This window comes from Leucoraja erinacea, chromosome 22, assembly GCF_028641065.1.
Source record: "Leucoraja erinacea ecotype New England chromosome 22, Leri_hhj_1, whole genome shotgun sequence".
NCBI lineage: Eukaryota > Metazoa > Chordata > Chondrichthyes > Rajiformes > Rajidae > Leucoraja > Leucoraja erinaceus.
Genome location: NC_073398.1, coordinates 34,563,041 through 34,572,331, shown reverse-complemented (window position 1 = coordinate 34,572,331; position 9,291 = coordinate 34,563,041). Strand labels below are relative to the sequence as shown.

General features: G+C 45.5%; 1 long non-coding RNA gene across 1 annotated transcript; it reads right to left on the bottom strand.

The window, feature by feature from the left end:
* Window positions 1-486: 486 nt before the first annotated feature.
* Window positions 487-8,970, bottom strand: LOC129707946 (uncharacterized). The gene is made up of 5 exons (XR_008725258.1): window positions 8,620-8,970; window positions 7,719-7,861; window positions 3,619-3,761; window positions 1,727-1,835; window positions 487-695 (listed from the first exon to the last, which is right to left on the bottom strand). It is a non-coding gene; the product is annotated as an uncharacterized LOC129707946 (long non-coding RNA).
* Between the last annotated feature and the right edge of the window lie 321 nt (window positions 8,971-9,291).

Sequence of the window (9,291 nt, the reverse complement as noted above, 5' to 3'; positions counted from 1 at the left end):
CAGTGAGGATAGATGACATCACCTGCTGTGCAATAATTCTCAGCAAGGTGCCCCGCAAAGGTGCGCTCCCTGTCCCAACTATACACCCTGTGTAATGTTGAGTTAGTCCCACTATCTCTCTCACTCTCCCACAGGCCATTGACTGGAGAGTTGGGCAAGGCTTGACTTCCTTCACATCATGTCCCGACACCTGTGCTGAGGAATTTCTGGTCCCAGTTCATCTTCTGCAGCTCACCCACAGGACTGTGAAAGCTCTCTCCCTGCAACTATCCCACTAACTCCCCATGTATCCTCTCCACAGCCTTTATTTCTCACCCAGGTGTGGTGTCTGGGACCCGACACACCGGGTGTGGCCGAAGGACAAGAGTTCATTGTGTAAAGTCTGTCTCCTCAGCGCAGCACTGAGTGCAGAGGTGGGGAGGAAGCAACAGTGGGACAGGAAGGCTGCGAGAAACTGGACTCACACAGCACCAAACACACACCTTATGATGCAGTTCTCTTTATTATTGGCTAAGAAGCTAAATGATTATAGTCACCACAGACAGTGAGAGCGGCTACAAAGAAATCAAAGCACTGGATCCACTGCTGGAAAGGATGAGGGAATGATTCTGGAGTCTTCTAATTGTGGCACGTTCTGTAGGAACAAACATAACTCCTGCGTGTGTCACATGACATATCATTCCACAATCCCGCATCTAGAAGCAAGAAAAGAAGAAAGCATTTACCGGTTTGTCCACAAACAAAATGCTGCAGATTCCAGAAATCTGAACTAATACTGGAAATATTCAATTGGTCAGTTAGCACGTGGAGAGAAAACAGAATGTTCATTAAAGCAGCTGTTGCAGTATCTCTGTTCCTCTCTCCACAGATGCTGCCTGACCCACTGAGTATTTCCAGCATTCACCCTCCCTGCATCCGACCCCATCAACACATCTGTCTGTTCCTTTTTCCATCCACCTCTCCCTTAAGTACATCTGTGCTCTCTGCCTCGATTACGTGCTCCTGATCCCCACCTGTCCGAATACAGATTTGAAAAATTCTCTTTTAAGGGGCCTTCTCTTCTATTTCTACTTTCCACTTTCTCTCTTCCTTTTTTATTTTTTATATACACACTTCACGTTTTTCTACTCTCTACCATCTATTTTTCCACTTTTTCCTCTTTCTATTGTTTTCTTTTTCTTGTCTTGCTTACTTCCTTCTCATAACATAAAACTAGAGTTTGTACATAGAATGGATTACGGTATTACATAGTTGGCGCCTAAAATTAGGTTCCACTGTACTGTTTTGTGCTGTATTAACTTCTAATAAAATAAACAAAAACAAAAAAAAAAAAAAAAAAGAATATTTTCTCTCTTCTCGCTTTGATTTATCGGTGGCTATTTCACATTTTTGACCAGTAAATCTGGTTTCACACTTGAGGAAACATCCTAATGACATCCCCCTTTAAATCCTTCACCACTGTATCTTCCTCTAACTCCAGTGTTATCCTTTTGTACATTCCTCCTGCACAGTTACACTCCGTGTCTGTTCCCCTGACTCCTACATTACATCCCATATATCCTCCTCTCACTGCTGGGCAGTCAGTCCAGTTCTGCAGAGCACAGGACCCATGAGGCTGGTTCACTCCCTCTGTGTAACTGCTGGTCTGTGGAGGTAATCTATTGTTCAATACAGTGTCTGAAATCAACTTCCAACAGAACAATATTTCTGTCATTGTTACACTTACGACGAAAGTTAGTTTCCACACAATCTTCGTTGCAAAGGTTATTAGGTTCTCCACAAGCAAAGCGTGAGTAACTGTACGCAGATCCATCAGTCCATTTGAAATGACCTTCCTGTGGGTATAAACAATGGTTGTTGCTGTTGGAATGCTGAGTAAGCTGCCACATAACAGTACAGGGAGGAGCTGTACCTGAGCTGGAGTGAGAGCAGAATACGAGCAGCCGGGACAAGTAAGGCAGTGGATGGGAGTTTAAACTATGGACTGGCAGGGTGGGGAAATCTCATGGAAGTAACAGAATCTTTGGGATGAAAGTGACAGGATCTGAGAGTAAAGGTCAGAGAAGAGGAGCAATGGTAACTCAGAAAATGAGGAAAAGATGGTAATTCCACACAAATACAAAGTAGAATCTCCCAGAGAAAGTCGGTGAACAATGAAGAAAATAACTGTAGACCCCTGCAGACCAATGTACACAGAATGCCAAACCCAACAGGAGATGGAGACAGTGAGTTGTAGCACGGAGTCTGTTGTGTGTGTGGAGGAGTGGAACACTGCGCATTTCACCCACTCCCTCACCCCTCCACCCCACCGGCACCAACACTGCTCCTCCATTCAGTGGGTCTTTGCAGAATACCCCAAACTATTACTGACCTCCAGCAGGTTATTTAAATTCAATGATTCATTTCTTCCTTCAGAGAGTTTCCGGGGAAAGATTAACCGGAAGGATTAACCAGAACCAGGGAGTGTGGAGAAAGGGTTTGTGAATAAATGCAGTGGTACAGGAATTCACATAATTTATTCAAAGCTGTGGAGACCAGTTCTCGAGTTGAAAAGCAGAGGTTGAGTGGGACTGGTATAGAACCTTGGTAAGAATGCACTTGGATACTGAGCACAGTTCTGGTCTCCATGACATGTGAAAGGCACAAAGACACCAGTCAAGGTGAAAACATATTTCAGGGAAGGCTGCAGAACTGAGAGATGGTACTTCCCAACAAAGGTTGGACCAACCAGAGCCATTTCATCCACCAGTGACTGCGGGTGATCTCCCTCTCCCTCTTTCTCTCTGAATGTGTTTACCTGCTGTAACCATGGAGCCATAACTACAATTAACACGGATGTTAATGGCAGATGCCTGTGTGTGGGGTGGCCGAGGGGGTCACTGGGACCCACCTTCAAACTATGGCGATGGAATAGGGTCGACGTGGAGAAATGTTTCCACAGGTGGTGCAGTGGAAAAGCAGGGAGAATAAATATAAAGGAGTCACTGATCAACCCAGCAGCCTCGTCCATAGAAACCCTTTTCCCCAGAGTGTTGATGATGTGACTGACTGTGGTGAGGGGGCATTGAGACCGATCAGAATCTCACGTTTAGGTGGAAGACAGTGAAGCTGACGAGGGGAAAGGAAATTCCCAGTGACGGTGTGAGATGAAGGAGGGTGAGTGAAGGCTCATGTGGAGCAGAAACAAACACATGAACATGTGGGATTTCATTTGTTCACAGGACGTGGTGACAGTGACCGGACCTGAATTTATTGTCAGACGGCAGGTAAGAGTCAACACATTGATGGAGCTCTGGAGTCGTGGTGAGGCCAGACTGGGGAAGGAGGGCAGATTTCTTACCCTGAAGAACAACAGTGAACCAGAGGAGTGTTTACAGCAGTCCAGTAGTTTCAGTCCCCATTACTGATGGTAACTTGTTTCTCCAGAGTGATTGCAGTTTATTTACTTGGATCCAAACTACGTACCTATGAACAACGATGTGACCCCAGAGATCCATCAATGTGTTGACTGTAACCTACTCTCTGATATAGTCAGACGATAATCAGGGGAGAACAACAAATGCAGGTCTGCCCAGTGTCGCGAGGGCCTGCAAGATAACGTGTCACCAATAAACTTACACAGCATCTGTCGTTGAGACCAATCCAAGCGCTTTGTGTTCCTCCACACCCATTCATGATCAATCTGGTAATGAGTAAGTTTTGATGCCACGACGGGTGATAGAAGCCAGATGTCCATGAGGTCCCATTGAGCTGCAGTGATGCTGGAAACAAACAAAGTATTTTGTCTGAAGAAGGGTTTCGGCCCGAAACGTTGCCTATTTCCTTCGCTCCATAGATGCTGCTGCACCCGCTGAGTTTCTCCAGCTTTTTTGTGTAACCTTCGATTCTCCAGCATCTGCAGTTCCTTCTTAAACAAAGTATTTTATCTCTTGTTTCAACCACCGTGTTTCATCCCCTTGTTCATCATTCAGTAAATCATCCAAAGTGAAGTGGACATTCAGCAACTTTGTTCCCTTCAAATAGAGGTCTAGTTCTTTAAACACTTTGGTGTCAACCCCAGCTCCGTGTTAACTCCTGGATGTGGAGTTTCCCCTCAAATCCCCAATATTTCACCCACTGGTCCGAGCGATAGAAACTGGAGCCCACGGCTGCAGTGAAGCACACCCTGCAACACAGGGACTCATCGCAGGCAATTCAACGAGAGGCTGTGCTGTGAGTTCATGGGATTAAACCAGCATGGCCAATGTTCCCCAGGCATCCCAGCGCATACTGATGCAGTGATAGAGCTGCTGCCTTACTGTGCCAGAGACACGGGATCATGGGCATTCTCCTTAAGGAGTTTGTATGTTCTCCCTGTAAACAAGTTTGTTTTTCCAGGTGCTCCGGTTGTAGTCAGAGAGTGATGCAGTGTGGAAACAGGCCCTTCGGCCCAACTCGCCCACACTGGCCAACAATGTCCCAGCTACACTAGTCCCACTTGCCGGTGCATGGTCCATATCCCTCCAAAACCTGTCCTATCCATGTACCTGTCTAACTTTTTTTAAACAATGGGACCGTCCCAGCCTCAACTACCTCCTCTGACAGCTTGTTCCATACGTGCACCACCTTTTGTGTGAAAAAGTTACCCCTCAGATTCCTATTAAATCTTTTCCCCTTCACCTTGAACCTATGTCCTCTGGTTCTTGATTCCCCTATCTGGGAAAAAGACTGTGTATCTACTTGGTCTAATCCTCTCATGATTTTGTATGCCCGATAAGATCTCTCCTCATCCTCATGCGCTCCATGGAATAGAGATCTAGCCTACACAACTTCCCCCTATAGCTCACACCCTGTGGTCTTGGCAACATCCTCGTAAATCTTTTCTGAACCATTTCAAGCTTGACAATATCTTTCCGATAACATGGTGCCCAGAACTGAACCAAATATTCTAAATGTGGTCTCACCAAAGTCTTTTACAACTGCAACATGACCTCCCAACTTCTATACTCAATATTCTGACTGATGGCCTAAGTGCCAACTTATCTACCTTATCTTCCTGCGACTCGACCTTCAAGGAACCTGTACTAGATCCCTCTACTCTACAACACTTCCCAGAGGCCTACATTTACTGTGTAGGTTCTGCCCTTATCCAACATCCCAAAATGCAACACCTCACACTTCTTTGTATTAAATTCCATCAACCATTCCTCCGCCCACCTGGCCAATTGATCCAGATTCTGCTGCAATTGTTCGCAATCATCTTTATCTGCAAAACCACTAACGTTTGTTTCATCAGCAAACTTGCAAATCTTACCCTGTATGTTCTCATCCAAATCATTGATGTAAATGACAAACAGTAACGGGCCCAGCATCGAACCCCGAGGCACACCACTAGTCACAGACATCCAGTATGAGAAGCAACCTTCCACCATTACCCTCTGCTTCTTTCCATGGAGCCAATTTGCTAACCATTCTGCTATAGTATCCCTCCTTGGACCACATGCGATCTAACCTTCCAGAGCAGCCTAACATGTGGAACCTTGTTGAACGCCTTACTGAAGTCCATGTACACACCATCTACAGCTCTGCCCTCATCAACCTTTTTGGTCACATCTTCAAAATAATCGATCAGAGTTGTAAGACACGTCCTTCCACTTACAAAATCATGCTGACTATCCCTAATTATGCTTTGCCCATCCAAATGCCTGTATATCCTATCCCTTAGAATACTCTCAAGTAACTTATCAACTCAATCTTCTGAAACATAGAAAATACAAGCAGAGTAGGCCCAGTCCTTCGAGAAGGGTCCCGACATTCAACGTGCCTATTTCCTTTGCTCCAACTCATGCGGCCTGTACCTGCCTTTTCTCTAACTCCCTGATAAGCCCTGGTCCATAGGGCCACATTTTTCCTGAAGCCCTTCTTGTAAATAGGTACAACATTTGCCACCCTCCAGTCTTCCGGTCCCTCTCCTACATTTAAGGAGGGACTCTGAAATTTCAACTAGGGCTCCTGTCAAAAATGTTCTCTAGTTTCCCGGTCCTAAATGATTATCAGATCCTTAAACCTGGACCCCTTGTTCTACCTTCAAACAACACAGAACAATCAGTTCCCCTTCATCAGCCTGTCCAACTGCTCTCAAGCCAATTTTGTGACTTTCTCCAATTTCCTCCGTCCCTCTGTCTTTCTCTTATGTAAATACAGAGGGAAATACTCAAGCCGGACCTTGCCCATCTCCTGTGGCTCCACACAAGGGTCTTTGATTCTTGAGAGGTCCCACTCTTTCCTCTCTCTCTCTAGATACCCTTTCGCCCCTTATTGTCTAATGAAATCTTTTGGGATTGTCCTTAATGTTCCCACCAGAGCTATCTTCTGAAGCCTTTTTGTAAAGAGGTGATTTCCTTTTTTTAGCCACCTTCTTTGTTCCCAGCTGCCTATACCTGCCCCATGCATTCTTCTTTTTTGTTTTTGACTAACGTTTCAATTTCCCTCGTCAGCCAAGCTTGTACCTTATGTTTGCCGGAGATTGCCTTCACTCAAACACGGGGACATACCTTCAGTAGCCCTTCAACACTTAAAAACGACTCCTCTCAAGCCAATTCTAGTGACCCCTCAAATAACCTGCTCCAGTCCTACTTGAGCAAGCCCTTCTGTAATACCCTCAAAGTTGGCCTTACCCCAGTAGCATTTTAACCATGGACTCTCTCCGTCCCTATCCATAACAATGGTGAACGGCTCAAATTGATGGTCAGAGGTCCCAAAAGGCTCCTCCAATCTCACTAGTTAACTTTCCCCCCAATTTCCCAATACTAGATCCAGTGTTGCCCTCTCACATGTGGCTACCACATACAGCTTAAGAAAATCTCCTGGCCCCTTTTGAGGAATTACACACCATCTGAACCCTTTCACACTTTTATTTTCCCATTCTATTTTAGGAAAGTTAAAATGCCTACCACAACAACCTTCTATTTGTCCTGCAGCTGTCGGCAATCTCCCGGTCAGCCATTTTTCTTATAATTCCCCTTGCTTTGGGGGTCTGTACACCCTAACGGGGTGATGATCCCATTAGCTTTCCTCAGCTCCACCCAAAACAGCCTCATTATATCAACCATCCGTAATGTCACCTTTGATCACTGCCGTGACATGCTCCTCAACCAACAATGCAACCTCCCTTCTTCCTTTTCCCTCACCCATGTTTCTCCTGAAGCTCCTGTACCCTGGAACATTGAGCTGCCAATCCTGCCCCTCATTTAACTAGGTTTCAGTCATGGCTACAATGTCCCAGTCGATCGTACCTATCCATGCCCTAAATTCAGCTGCCTTACACGCCAGGCACCTTGCATTAAAATGCGTGCAGTTTAAACCAACCCTCCTTCCTCACTCTCCACCTTTCCCCTGCTTATTCTGTGCACTAACTTTTCTCACATAACCCTCCATAGCAACTTCTAACCTCTCATATGCTTCCGTCCTGCACGTGATCCCACCCCTCTGTCAATCTACTGTAGTTTAAACCCTCCTGTGTAGAATGAGCAAACCTTCTCACTAGGATGTTGGTCCCCTTCCAGTTTCGGTGCAACATTCCATGATGTGAAGGTTTGTCAGTTAATGGACAACTGTAAATTGTCACTAGTGTGTGAAGGACAGGACTAGTGTTGAGGGATCGCTGCAGTCTGTGTGCTGCAGGGCCTGTTTCCAAGCTGTATCTCTCAACTTAGCAATCGCTGGTTTCAGGGACTTACCTCAGCACATTCCCATGGCATTATGCGATTGAAAAAACGGTAACAGGATTTTGTACAATGATCGTAAAGCCAACCTAGACGACATGGTCCATGACATCCAAGGTTCTGCGGAGTCTCCTCTGGTTCGGTAGAATTGTTTGCTCCTGGAAGATAAAGATAATGAGGATTTTAAACCAACATGCCGACTGAAGAGTCATCCTGAGTGAGACCTATTGCCTTCTTTTGGCACATATCCTCTCATCCATCTCTCATCCACTCATGTCTATGGACATGTGTAAGTGCCTTTTAAATGCTGTAATTCTACCTATCTGCAATGCTTCCTCTGCAACCTATAAAATGTTCCACTTGAACCTTGAACCTATGCCCTCTGATTTTACACTCCTCTGCACTGTGCCTTTCTACCCGACCCATGCTGGCCAGTGATGTGTCCAGAGAATTGGAATTAAATTTCCATTGACCACCATAACCACAACCATTCTCTGTCTCTGTCCATTGTACCGTTGCCAGCACTCTGGCCATCCTCCCTCAAACCTCCATCCACACCCTCACAGTGGGCAAGTACACTGCACCCATTGCATTGGACCAGTGCCTGCAGAACCTTCTCCTCCGCAATCCTTGGGTTCCTGACGGAGAGTCACATATCCCTCTTCCTGCAACTCTGTCTTCCTGTGAAGCGTCACCGTGGAGAAATCTGTGTCTCCTGATGTGGAGGAGAGACTGCAAATTACCTTCCAACTCAGCAGCTCTGAGATGAGTATCCCAGACAGGAAACATTTCCTACCACATCCCGACCAGTCCCAATGATCACAAATTCCCATGTTCCACAGTCCCAACACAGTGCCTGTGCATTCATTCCTCACACCAATATATTTCTAACGCTCCTGGAATCAATGGACCTTACCTGTCACATCACTGGCAAGCAGTGCGGTCAGCACCAAAACCCACACCAGCATCATGTTTCCTTCCTCGAACCTGGAACACAAGAAAACAATTCATCATTAGTGTCAAGTTTCACAGTGAAGGTGGGCATATCCTGCTGCCATTCCCACCTTCTCTCTCCCAGCTCTCTGTGTCGATGAGGTTTCCAATTCTGTTGCATCCTTATATACATGTAGTTCTGGCATCTTGGAGGCTTTTGGAACCATTGGAATCAAACTCATTGGCTGCAGCAATCTACGTAAAACTCCTGCTGACCAATCACTGACTGACAGATTAGAACAAGATGAACAGGAAGTCACAGAAATGTCTTGTGAGCTCCAAGTGTGACTGTAGAATGTGGTACTGTATCTGAACACTGAGGAATGGAAACTGCCGATTGTATTTATAGCCCCATTATGTGTTTGTGGTATTAGGGTCTAATGAATATTATCAACAGGAGCAATTAAGATGTAACATTTAGACAAATACATTATTATTAACCCAGAACACCTCACTAATTCCTTTACTCACTCTGGTCTATTTCCTCTCCTTTTTCCATCACAGTGGAAAGTTGACTCCGTCACTGACTCAGGAAAGTTTGTAATCCATTTGTAAGAATTGGTTCAATTCAACATCTTGGCCACTTTTCAACATG